Source organism: Tachysurus vachellii, chromosome 8 (genome assembly GCF_030014155.1).
Source record: "Tachysurus vachellii isolate PV-2020 chromosome 8, HZAU_Pvac_v1, whole genome shotgun sequence".
NCBI classification, from domain to species: domain Eukaryota; kingdom Metazoa; phylum Chordata; class Actinopteri; order Siluriformes; family Bagridae; genus Tachysurus; species Tachysurus vachellii.
Window position 1 is genome coordinate 19219694 of NC_083467.1, and position 14646 is coordinate 19234339.

The following is a 14646-nucleotide window of genomic DNA, read 5'->3' on the forward strand; positions in this document are numbered from 1 at the left end:
TTGCGCTCCACATTCCGCGGGAGGAGCCAACTCTCTCTCTCTCTCTCTCTCTCTCTCTCTCTCTCTCTCTCTCTCTCTCTCTCTCTCTCTCAGGCAGTCAAGGATTTTGAGTTACACCTTCCAAATAAAACGTAGGTTTATAAACAGCTTCAGTGATTCATGCAGAACAGTTCATATTAGTCTAAGAGATGAATCACATTCATATAAAAGAAGGCTACTGAAATTCACTCAAGGGCAAAAGTCCAGACATTTTGACAAGGACATTTAGTCAAAATACCTACATCACATTACATGACAATAATTGAAATATGATTAGATTATTCTAAATAATTCACCTTTCTGTAGTTTCAATGTGATTTGAGGTCAGAGTGGCAATTTGGAAGTCAAAATTTCAGGGCTTGAGCTTGAGATTTCTTGAGCTTGGCACTGGTCTGTCTCTGGGCATGCAAGTATGTGTAAACTCACCTGATTTATAATTAAAATAATATATAGACATTGATTGTGAAGTAACGTAAAGTTGAACTTATCTGTGATATTTTGGTGTGTTAAACCATTGTGAATATACTGCATTTAGACATGCTATGACTGGTGCCTACTGCATTGTTCTAACAGCACACCGCTAACGGGCAAAAAGCAATAAGATATGGAATTAACATGAGTGTTTATGCAAGTTTATGGAATCTATCCTTGTCTTAGATTGTTTTTTTTTTTACATCAAAGGTAATTACTTATGAAAAGAAAGAATAGAAGAAAGGAAAACTTTTCTTGAGAACTGTATATCTTACAGTCCCAAAAAACTGCCTCAGTCCATAATTTATTATCCTTCGGTGTATCTTAACACATGTTAGGATCCAGTATCCTTTCCAGCATACAATCTATCAAGTCTTACAAAAAATAATTAAAGCAAAAAACTTGTACAAGTTTAAATCTGACATCTTGACTACAATCCAACTAAAGGCTATGCAGAGAATTTCGAGGACATACAGTAATGCTGACAGCAGCAACATTTGTACATTACATCTCCTAAGGCATTGATATGAAACTTGAAATAGGAAATAATCAGCCTGCTTCATGCCAGTTGGACTGCAGTTATTATAAGTGTCATCTATTGTGCAATGATTGAAAGGTGGCTCCTTGGAAGAGCTTCCTGATTTTTATTCTTGAAACTGTAGATGTTGTAGCCTTAAGCAAGACTTATTCTGAATAGAACACACTTTATGAGAGATTGAGGACATACACTTAGACTGTGCCCTAATGGTGAGGCCTCTCTTTCTTACACTCATCTGAAACTAATTAGGTACAGCAAGACCTGGAATTGCATCTGGAAGTGGCTAGATAAAGTAAATCTGACATAATTAGAGAGAGAGAGAACAAGAGAGAGAGAGAGAGAGAGAGAGAGAGAGAGAGAGAGAGAGAGAGAGAGAGACTTACACAGAAAAAGTATTATCCAAGTGGCAAATTCAGCAGAAGTAAAGAATATTGTGTGCAGTTAAACTTAAACTTGAAATGTCTTTCTTTCTTTAAAATGTTCTCTAGTAGATTGGGGGAAAGATGTCCTACAGAGCCTCCCAGCTGGATGCTTCTTGGTTGAGTACGTCTGTGTCTGCGTCTGTCCCTTATCTCTGAGTTTATCTCCAGGGCAGCCTGTAGAGGCCACTCCTGTTATCAGCACCCTTTCATTTGAAAACTGAGACGCTCTGTCTCTTAATGAGCGTGAGTGCTCTCTGTGATTCACCTTGTATTTGATTAAAATGACATGGAAAGTTTTCCCATTTACATTCTGACATATTGAAAATACACATCACAGCCCACGCTGTCCTTAGGCACCGTATACATGATGACATCACACTGATCTTTCTACAACACATGATTCAGAAATCCACTGTCTCATGACCAGCTGTTGAATTTTAGTCAGAGCCCCCCTACCCACCCTCCACACAAACACACAAACACACACACTCCCACCCCCTTTTTCTTCACCTTTTCTAAAGGGTGTGTTAATCCATTTAGGTGCTAATACACAAAAGTCCTGTTTTATTGCCTTGGTGTTGGTTCTTCAGGGTATATTTTTTTAGCTTAGCCATGTTTACAATCCATGGCAGTTTGAATGAATCCAACATTTGGTCTTGTTTCTAAACAATATAATTAACCCAGTGATTAATTCACCCATTCTCTCATTCTGTCCTCATGGCTATCCTTTCAAGATGTAATGATTCGTGTGCATCTTAGTGGTTTTTCAGCATGTTATTCCTGCCACAGTCTATGTTCTTTTAATGAATCAGTTTTGTTTTTCTTAAACCAGGGTGCTTTATCTAAAGCACTTGGTAAGAGCTAAGCTATCTGTTTCTCAGTCATTGCTCTTTTGCCTAAATAACCAAAGGAAGTGGGTGGCTTTTACACACATTACCACTTTTCCCATAGGGGAAAATTTGGTGCTAGACGGAAAGAAATGGAAGAACCATTCTCAGTATGGTATACTTAGTCAGAGAAGAAGCCGAAGCTGTGAGTGATTCCTGGAAATGGAAAAAAAAAATCTGGGCTTTGTGGCAAAGAGCTGCATATGGAGTCTGGTGCTCTAACTCACCATGAGTCACTCTGATAGATAAAATCAACTTTATTTATTTTTTATGTACAACAGTCTTAACACATTATAAAGAGAGTAGCAAAAGATATATAGGATTGAGGTAGAACGTTCAAACAGAAAACTACAACAGTTGACAGAAAACTACAACAAACCTGGAAAGAACAAAATATTTTATATGTGAAATCTTATGAATACAAAAAAGTGAGTGACTTCTAGCCACAGTTTGTAATAATCTCTCCACTCTTCCAGACCATGACATCATCATCCCAGAGGAGAGGGAAGGGGTGCAGCTGCAACCCCCATCAGTTTTAGACCAGACTGTACAGAATATCAAAACTCAGCACGAAATCATCCTGCAGTCCTTTGTCCTGGAAATCAAACTTAGACAAGTGTCCACACACCGTAACTGCTTCTCTCCCATGCTCACTAAATTAGCTTTGTGTATCTGAAGGAAAAAGAACATATAATCATGTCAGTATATTTTTTTTAATTGTAAAATAACTTCTAAACTTTTATATTACTGGCCTTCAGTAACAGATTCATAGAGCTGTGGATGATTTGGAACCTAGTCTTGGGTTGAAGGTGGGAATAAATCCTCAATAGTATTCTAGTCCGTTAATGGGATTAGCCAGAAATGCAGAATTGGTCTTCCTTTTCCAAAATAAGATAATTATCTTTTAATGAATAAATCCATGGAATATGTGCAGGAAAAGGGGGCACGGTGGCTTAGTGGTTAGCACGTTCGCCTCACACCTCCAGGGTCGGGGTTCGATTCCCGCCTCCACCTTGTGTGTGTGGAGTTTGCATGTTCTGCCCGTGCCTTGGGGGTTTCCTCCGGGTACTCTGGTTTCCTCCCCCGGTCCAAAGACATGCATGGTAGGTTGATTGGCATCTCTGGAATTTTGTCCCTAGTGTGTGATTGCGTGAGTGAATGAGAGTGTGTGTGTGCCCTGCGATGGGTTGGCACTCCGTCCAGGGTGTATCCTGCCTTGATGCCTGATGACGCCTGAGATAGACACAGGCTCCCCGCGACCCGAGGTAGTTCGGATAAGCGGTAGAAAATGAATGAATGAATGTGTAGGAAAAACTACTCAACACTAAGCTGGTTAAGTTACATACCATGACTGCATTTTTAGCTGTGTTATGTGACAGTATTATGTCTGATTTGCTTTATTTATGGGAATTAAAACAGCAGCACTAGGGTTCTAAAACTAGAGACCGAATGATTTGACTGGATGGCACAACCCAGGATACTGACTGTGTAGTGTTCTCCTTTAATTCATGCTGGTTTCCTCTCAGTTTCCACCTCATGACCAGTGTTCCCAAGATCTACACCAAAACCCTAAATCAGATAAAGCAGTTGATAAATTGAGTGAGTGAGTGAGTGAGTGAGTGAGTAAGTGTTATCATTGTGAAATATTTGTGAACCAATATTATAGCTTACATACCAACAATGTTTACTGTTATTGTTATAACTGCACATGCATTATTAAAAGAGCTGGTTGTGTTTGGATGTGCGGGTCATCTTGCTGTCATGCAATGTTCTCAGATTTAGTGCAACTTCCTTTAGTATTCTATTTATCTAAAAAGCCTTAAGTTTCTCCTGGGTTTAGAAAGAGAGAGGTTTTAAATTGAGATTATAATAATGTTTACTCAAGATCAGTTTTTGTGTTTGGAGTGAGTTTGTGTAAACTAATCATCCAAAAATCCACCCTGACGTGGCATTATTTATTTGTGTGTATAACTATAAGCCTGTGTGTGAGAGAGAAACAGATTTTGTGTGTGTGTGTGGGTGTGTGTGTGTGTGTGTGAGAGAGAGAGAGAGAGAGAGAGAGAGAGAGAGAGGTCAGGAGGTGGCGGAAGCACAAACCATTGTAGAAGATCTGCAGCTTATCAAGGAAGCTGAAGCCAAAGATGTCTTTTTCCTAGTACATCCAGAAGAGGATAAAACCTTGAATGTGTACATCTCTAGAAATACAGTTAAAGAGAATCTCAGTTAAAATGCATTAAAAGTCAACCAGAATTAACCTTATTAATATCAAATAAGAATAAAACACCAGTTCCATGCTCAGAAGTCAAAGCATGCTAACTGGGGCTCCTAACTTCATCAGTATGGTAATTCATTCTGCCTTCATTCCCTTTGGCAGTGCTATAAATTATCCCAGAGAATTACTATTTCCATGTGATGACTGCTTTTAATGGGGGAGGATTGTATCCATAGTTACCCCAAAACACATGAAGAGAATTCCTGGGATGTGAGTATGCAGCAATCAGTATGAAAGTGTTGAGTCACAAAAGTAGTTCTTCATTTGTGGTTGAGAAATTGGGTGCAAGAAATCAATTGCACGAGTGACTAGCATGCATTTTCCTTAATACACACACTCCCAATACACACACTCCCATTTGGAAGAAAACTATACTATACTGAAAACTATACTGAAAAATCATTTGGTCTTTCTATTCCTGTAATGAAGTTATGTGCATTTCTTAAAACTGACATCACAGTATTGCTAACATCAATTTATGGGTGGTGTGGACAAACGTGTGTTGCAACAGTGGAAATGTGTGCTATGGACAGGGACTGGGTGGAGGCACATAAAACAGTGCAACTGCAGCTAAGTTAATCCAGCCGATCCCCTCCTGAGGTGATAAGAGGAGCGATTATCACTGTGGAGAGAGGGGCTCTCACTGCTGATCGCTATCTACATAATGCCCCCAACACTCACCCACCCCACATCCGCCCTTTAGAGATGTTCATTCGGATGGCTTTTCTTTCTTTTCCATTAGTTAAGGGTTTTTACAAGAAACCCTATTTGACCTGACTATAAAGTCTTTTAATGGCTGCATGAATACAAATACAATTACACAGTTTTTCAGAAGATAACTCATTTTCAAAGCTAGCATGGAGAATATAGTTATTGATGTTTTTTTATATAATGTTTAAAACACATTGGCAAAATAAACAATTCAGAATGTACAAAAACTAATATTAATCTGGACCTATTAATTTGATACTGGACTGATGTCAGTTCTATCCTTATATTAGATTCCTCAGATTAGTCCAATACATCATTAGATAATGATATAACAGGATACATCTTAACAGGGCATTGATACAATTATGGTAAGAGCAGCGATTTTTCTTGTCTGTAACTAAATACGAGTCACAGGATATCAGAAATAATCAAGTTCATTTAATCTGTTCTTTTATTTCGTTTCCTTAAAAAGGATTTTCGTATTTATGATATTGTACAAACAGTCTCTGTAAGTGCAAGGGTAATATCTTTGCCATAACCAGTTTCAAAGTAAGAAGCCAAGAGGAAAAAGGTAGTAAAATCATTCCTGTGAGTAATGTGATATCTAACTTTAAAATCATTTTACATTCCATTTCTTCCAGTCTTTGCTGTGACTGATCATAATAACTCTGGTGTATAAAAGAAAAATCTGTGCCCTGTACAGAGTACAGCCGGAGAGGGATTATTATGTACGTGTATCCATACCGTATCCAATGTGGAATAACTCAGAATTAAATACAATAGCCTTTGGAATTCTAAAAGTAGAATAAGTACATGTTTGTCTCATCTTCATAAAGTGAAGTGGCTTCATGAAGTCGTGAAGTCTATTTGTTTCCCAGCATTCTCTCTGGAGATTTTCTTAATTTAAAGTTTCTTTTTCTTAGACATTTTAAATACATGCTGCTCATTCCTTCTCTTTAATGGCTGAATGACTAAGACATGTTTGAGCTGAACAAATGTACAAAACACAAACAATGGTCTCATGAAATTGAAGTGTATATGCATCACACTCCTAAAAACAAACACAGCACAACAAAACACATTATGACAAAGACTGACTACAGAGCTGCTGTTATACTACAGTTTAATGTCATTGAATCCTGTTAGTAAAAGTGTATTTTGGAAAACTGATACAGACGCATCCTCACACATTTTTCCAGATGGAGTTTTCCTATGTTGAAAGGGACTTTTTTGCTTCAGAAACATAAAATTCACAAGAATTGATAAACAATCAGATGTGCTCCTAAGCAACAGTGCTAAACATGGCATGGCATCAAATCTAGAGCTGCATGGTCAAACTTTTCTGATCCTAATTTATTTTTAGATCACAACATGGATGGGGGAGACATGGAAAATGACTTCATCCGCATTTTGTTCCAAACAATAATGAAAACGTTTCAAGCATATTTCTTGAGATATCTGCCTGGGTAACAAATCAAATCATATTGAGAGTCTTATAAATACATTAGGAGGCTAAAAGTATGTAAAACCTGGTCATCACACCCATATGTGGGCCTTGCAACAAGGGAGAATTCTCTTGAAATCTCATTACGATTTTCCTTCACTGGAGTGAAGCATGTTCCAGCACAAAACAAGGCCCATGATAACACGGTTTGCCAAAATTGGAGTGGAAGAACTTGAGTGGTCTGAACACAACCCTGTCCTTAACCCCAATGAACACCTTTGGTGATGAATTTAAATGCTGATGGCCTTCTCATCAATGCTCAAACTCATTAATGCTCTTAAATATACAAATTCGCTATGTTCCAAAATGTAGTGAAAGCCTTTGCAGAGAAAAGGCAGTTATAGCACCAAAGGGGCTGGCAGCACCTCTCTATTAATAGCCATGCACATATGGGTGTCATGGTTGGCATATAGTGTGTAAGTCATATAAGGATCAGAGATGATCATTTAATTTACTTGAACACCTTGCAGTCTGAGAATTAGATTACTAGTGGAGGATGTCCAAGGTATAGAAATATTCAGCACACTGTGCAGCGCTCATTCGGGCCTTCATAGACATACACTATGGACGATTTGTGTTAATGTTGAAGTAGTATGCAGTGGTTCAATTTTTAACAGGAATTCTGATCGATGGTATATTCAAATAACTGAAGGGTTGGATTAAAAGTATGTCTATACTTAAATGCATATATTTAGAGTTTATTTTCTTCCCAAGTGAAAGCAAATTAGAGAAGAAAGCTAGAAGCTACTTTACCCTGGAAAGCATCATATATCTTGTTACACAGAAATAACCACTGATAAATAACTATACTTTAAGCTCAAAAGTCAGCCTATTAATGTAATAATATTTACTATTTAGGTAAACTTCATGTTAATTGTTAATATACCATTACCATGTTAAACATGTTAGTTTACTATTTTAGTTTAAATTTCAGACAGGTTTTTGCTTGTGGTCAGCATGGTGGCACAATGGGTAGCATTTCCACCTCACAGCTCCATGGTCCCCAGTTTGATCATGATCTCAGGTTACTGACAGCATGGAATTTTTCATGTTCTCCTTGTGTCTATATGGGTTTCTTCCGAGTTCTTCAGTTTCCTTACAACCAAAAACATGCTAGGATGTTGACTGACGATGTAAAATCCCACTCACTGTTCTGTAGTGTATGTGTGAAAAATGAAAAGCATAGTTCTTTTGTTCATAGTGTGTGAACGCATGCTGCCCTATGATGGACAAGTGTACCAAATAAGGTGACCCAGTATAAGTGCCATATCAACCATGTCCCTGACCAGAATAAAGCAGTTGCTGAACATGAGTGATGAATGAATAGTTTTAATAGTAGAATAGATTATTTTTTATCATTGGAAAAGTCCACAGATCTTCTTTTGATGCTTTGCCATTTTTGAAGATTATCAATAGGAGATATCGAAAGTAGCATCATATAACAAATAAATGACATATAACAAATAAATTACTTTTTTTGTCATTTTTATCCACAACCCAACTTTTTTCTAATTAATATCAAATATTGCTTCATTTTCTCTCTGAGTAATACCCCAGGGCATAAAGTATGAGAAAATACTCATTGATTCATTCTTCACTCCAGCAACCTCAAAACAGCAGCTAAAAAGAACACAATAAATGTACTCTTACAACCACACCATTGGTCACTGTCTCCATTCCAGGATGGACACATCTTTTCCAGAATGTTTGTGGCTTATAAAGACACATCAGTGCACACTAACATGACTAGGCAAAAAGGAAAACAGGGAAATGCATTTTTGTGTTCCCACCCTGCTCACCCTATTCACACAGCTCCATTTTTTCCATCACTGCTCACCCCCTTCAGCAGTACAACATGGACAGACTATTTTTTTGTACTGACTAATAAAAAAACTGAGAAAACTGGCTGAAGTTCGGTTTTAAGGATTTATTTTGGTTTGTGTAATTCTATTTTCAATAATCCAGCTCTTCTAAGAAGGATTAGTGTGTAAAAAATGTCAGGAAAATGACAAATAATGCCACATAATGTACTTCTATGGTTTGTATAAGCTCAACGGAATCTCACTAGTTTTGAAAAATATAAGACAAATGCTTATTTAAAAAACAAGTGGAATGTAAGTGCACAGAGCTCAGTTTTATGTGAATGGATAGTCAGTGAGTTATTTGGCAGTGGCTACATTATAATCAAGATGATTCTGGGGAAAGAGACAAGCACTTAGCCAGATTTCCTCCGCTGTGTTTGTGTGAAAGCTTCGGAACCAGATCCAACTTGTCTAAAATCTTCCTACACACGTGCTTGCATGGTAAGCCCTATTAAAATCAAAATCACATTCCTCTTTAATGTGGAACCTTCATTGGGTGTCAGCAAAAACAGGTCTTTTTTTATCTTGCACCATGCGGAGTGTATGTGTTTTTATCACCACACAATTAAAGGGAACCTGGTTGGGGGTTAAATTGGGGTTTAGGAGGTAAGGAGCACTAGTCTTTCATGTGTTATTATTCACATAATGACTAATAAAGGTAGAGAACTGTCCTCCAATTTAACCACTCTATCCATCATCTACACAATCACTTTATCCAATCATCTACAGTTCAGTGACCAGTTTAAATTTCTATTATTATTATTCGAAGCATTCAAAAGAGCTGTGGTGTAAGTTTATGACCTGACCCCTGTATTTCCCCTGGATGTCAAGTAATATCTTGAATAAGACTACATTTGTTCCTATAAAAGCCAGTTCATTTACTGGTCAAAAGCATGTGTCACGTGCCTTTAAATTCAACTCTTCTAATATTTGTTATAATCTGAGCACTGAAAAGACTTAATGGATGATTATAGTACCTCGAATAAACCATAACATATCAAATAACCTCCTATTATGCCATCACATTGTTAAGTATGAGAATATAGCAGGTTTGATGAAGAAGCTGAAGAAGACTTTGTGTCTCTGCATTCCTGCCACATCACACTAATCCACTAAGGACTGTAATCCAGACATTAAAGCAGCCATTCCATTTATACAACACTGTTCTGTGACAATGTGTACTATTGTTGAAGAGGAATCTCACTGAAAGAGATGAAATTCTCTGAAATAAGAGGCACTTTTGTATAGTTTAAATCATTACTTGAGCAAAATGGTAAAACATTCAGGGGAGATATATCAGATAAATCCAGACTAATGATAAACTGTGGCTTATAGAAATTGTATAAAACAATTCAAACCAGTCTTTTACTCATAGGATTTCATCATTCCTTAGTCTGCAATGCATTGAGGAATTATGTGTTTATCTAGTTTGTATAGTTTACATAATGTACACCTTAAAATAACCAGTTCTTTGTGCACATGTATAGTGTGATGGAATGTGGCATAAGTGTTTATTATGGTTATTGGGTGTATATAACTGTTGGGGATAGTTATTTAAAAAAAAAGCTTTGTTGAGAAACACCAAGATAAACTTGGATAAATGGGAATTGTGCAAGTAATCCAGATGGTGTAGTTTCCCAATAATTCAGCCATGACTTTCCAAGGCTTGAATTTATTTATTTATTTATTTATTTTTATTTTTTAAATATATCTATCTAATCTTTAAACTGTGAAACATCATGCAAGGTTATGCAACATTTTTTTGGTTTATTAGCATAACATTTGGGCCACCCAATGCTGATGGAGAAGATTCGCTGAACCATAGCACTAATCCTAGAAAGCTCTGGAACTGCAGTGAAGGGATAAACACCATTTTTCCAACAGATATTCCATAAGTTAGTATTTTGATGATGGCGTCATAAAGCACTGTATCACATATTGTAAATTCTCCCATATGTATTCGGTTGGGTTAAAATCTCTTTACTGTGAAACCCACACGCCTTAGCCTTGCTTCATTTTCATCCAAATGAAACCATTCAGTGAGCCTTCATAACCTGTGGCTGAGGTCTGCGCCATTTTGGAAGTCTTTCCAACTTTGTATTGTTTTCTAAATGATTCTTTTCTCTAAGGGGACAACCCATGCCAGCAATAAAACGGGTCAGTGGTTAGAACTGAACTGAAAATGATAATTAGCTACTGTGTTGATCTGTGAAAGGCCATTATAGATTTGCAATCTAAAAAAATATGTTTGCTGATGAGTATAAGGTTTGTGTAAGTGATGTTGCTTTAAAAAGGAAATCTGGTGTAATTAACCTTCACATTTCATTTATCAACTGTATGTCCATGAATTAAATGTTAACACATCTGAATATTTATGCCCCATCCTGCAGGACATATACATATACTGTTGTGCTCAAAAGTTTGTATACCTTTGGAGAATGTTCAAGATGTTTACCGTTTTTTAAAGAAAGTATGAGTGAGAAGCCAAAACAAATGTATTTTATTTCATATAGGACTCAATGTAATATGTAAAACATAACATAATGGTAGAATCAAACAAGACATGACAAAAAAGAAAATAAGGAAATAATCCCTGTTCAAAGGTTTGCATACCGTTATCTCTTAATATGGTGTATTGCCCCCTTTAGCATCAATGATGGCATGAAGTCTTTTGTAATAATTGTGCACGAGGTCCTTAATTCTCTCAGGTGGCATAGCTGCCCATTCTTCTTGGCAAAATGCCTCCAGTTCCTGTAAATCTTTTGGTTGTCTTGCACAAACTGCACGTTTGAGATGTCCCTAAATTGGCTCAATGATATTGAGGTCAGGAGACTGTGATGGCCTCCAGAACCTTCATCTTTTTCTGCTGTAGCCATTGGAGTGTCCTGTACTGTAGCCATTGCGTTGTGCTTTGGATCATTGTCATGTTGGAACATCCAAGTGCATCTCATGCGCAGCTATCATGCTGTAGAATACAAATTGTCTGCCAGGATTTTCTGATAACATTTTGCCATCAGTTTTTACTAAATTTCCTGTGCAACTGGAGCTCACACAGCCTCAAAACATAAAAGATCCACCACCATGCTTTACAGTGGGAATGGTGTACTTTTCACCATAACATTGTTGAAGAAGCTACGAGGCTTGTCTTGGTGCTGTCTGGCGTACTGAAGGCGGGCCTTTCAAGTACCTCCTTATGTGTTCCTTGAAACAACAACAACAACAACACTTTTTTTCAGAGCAGCCTGTATTTCTCTCGAACTTTAAAGTTCAACTACCTTCTAACACAGGTCCATTGGCAGTTATTTTGTCTATTTTCTGCCCGTGGTGCAGTATCCATCACCTCATGAGCTGAGAAACTTACTGACTATTTATACACAGACACTAATTACAATTACAATAAGTCATAGGTGTGGAAACTTCACTTTAATAGCCATTTAAACCTCTGTGTGCCAACCTGTGTTTTAATGTGGCCAAACATTCAAGGATATGTGAAATTTTTATCAGGGTTATTTAGATGATTTCAGTTCTCATTAGGTTTTAAAAACGAGTGAAACAACTACAGTCATGGCCAAAAGTGTTAGCACCCCTGAAATCTTTCCAGAAAATGAAATATTTCTCACAGAAAAGTATTGCAATTACACATGTTTTGCTATACACGTTTATTTCCTTTGTGTGTATTAGACACATGTGTATTCCTTTGTGTGGCACCCTTAACTTAATATTTGGTTGCACACCCTTTGGAAAAAATAACCCAAATCAATCGCGTCCTATAACCATCAATAAGCTTCTTACACCTCTCACCTGGAATTTTGGACCACTCTTCCTTTGCAAACTGCTCCAGGTCTCTCATATTGGAAGGGCGTCTTTTCCCAACAGCAATTTTAAGATCTCTGTCCGCAGGTGTTCAATGGGATATAGATCTGGACTCATTGCTGGCCACTTCAGAACTTTCCAGCTCTTTGTTGCCATCTTTGTAGGCATTCTGTTTTCGGTAAACAATAGAATGATGTGCTTTACCAAAAAGCTCTATCTTGGTCTCATCTGTCCACAAGACCTTTTTCAGAAGGATTTTGGCTTACTCACGTACATTTTGGCAAACTGATGTCTTGCTATTTTTATGTCTCTGTGTCAGCAGTGGGGTGCTCCTGGGTCTCCTGCCATAGTGTTTCATTTCATTCAAATGTCAACGGATAGTTCGCGCTGACACAGATGCACCCTGAGCCTGCAGGACAGCTTGAATTTCTTTATAACTTGTTTGGGGCTGCTTATACACCATCCGGACTATCCTGTGTTGCAACCTTTCATCAATTTTTCTTTTCCGTCCATGTCCAGGGAGATATCTACAGTGCCATGGGTTGCAACCTTCTTGATCATGTTGCGCACTGTGGACAAAGGAACATCTAGATCTCTGGAGATGGACTGTAACCTTGAGATTGTTGATATATTTCCACAATTTTGTTTCTCAAGACAGTTCTCTTCTACTTTTTCTGTTCTCCATGCTTAGTTTGAAACACACAGACATACAATGCAAAGACTGAGTCAACTTTTTATCTGCTTTCAGGTGTGATTTTTATATTGCCCACAGATGTTACTTGCCCCAGGTGAGTTAAAAGGAGCATCACATGCTTGAAACACTTATTTATTTGGCACTTGTTTATCCACAATTTTGAAAGGGTGCCAATAATTTTGTCCGGCCCATTTTTGGAGTTTTGTGTGAAATTATGTCAAATTTGCTTTTTCCCTCTTTTTTTTTTTTTTTTTGTGTGTTGTTCTAATACACACAAAGGAAATAAACATATGTATAGCAAAACGTGTAATTGCAATACTTTTCTGTGAGAAATGCTTCATTTTCTGGAAAGATTTCAGAGGTGCCAACACTTTTGGCCATGACTGTATGTGATAATTAATGACTTTACGTGACCACTATTCTTAAAATTCTTTGCGTATTGAGTCATATTTTCCAAATATATGGCAAAGGTTAACAATTTCATTTAGGGTATGCAGACTTTTGAGCAAAACTGTATGTCATATATTTAACCATGTATCAGCTCTGTGACTGAGTTCAGTTGAACTGAGTGAGTGCACTGCAGTCTTTTAGACTTCATGCCATGGTCTTAATGTCTTAATGGTGATTCAGTAGAATCCTTCTTGTTCTTACAGTACATGCATATCTTTTCTGTGGTTGGTGATAAGAACAGGAAACCCTGTCTGATTCCCAACCCCTGGAGCCTGCTAGCCATTTTTGGCACATCCACATTCACCACCACATAGACAAAGTTGCCTCCATGACTGCCTCTGTAGTGCGCGAGAACAGTGAGAAAACTCTGGAGGGGGAATCTGCTTCATCAAAGGCCACAGGGATTTCCTGCCCCACTTTATCTGCTTGAGCAATTCCTGTAGGTATAAACAAACCCAGCTGATTTACAGTCTAATCTCAGTCATTTACTACTAGCCTAGAAAGTTAACCTTGAAGTTGAGAAAGTCCATTTAAAGTAAAATTTAAACATGTTTATATGCTGTTTTTATAAACGGATACTGACAACAGTTTTTTTTTATGGTTTTGTAGTATGTAATGGATTTCTAAACAGTAGAAAATCATAAAATTGGCTTTCCAGCCTAGAGGAGCAACAGAATTTTCTGATCAAAGAAACCTTTAAATATGATCAGACTATCCATAAACCAGCAGGCGATCTTTTGTCAAGATTTCTGCTTTATGTGCTTATTATCATATACGTTTACAGCTAATTAGGAGAACACCTTTAGCTGGCTTAAGGCCAACTGAGCATGCTCCCTCAAGCCAGCAGAGTTCCCCAGCCCCATTGTTGAATGTATCATGGTGGAGGAGGGGACCTCTGAGGGCAGCAGCTAAAGGAAACATTTGCACACTACCCCTATATCCTGCACAGGAAGCCACATGCAATGTAATAGATATAATTGAGC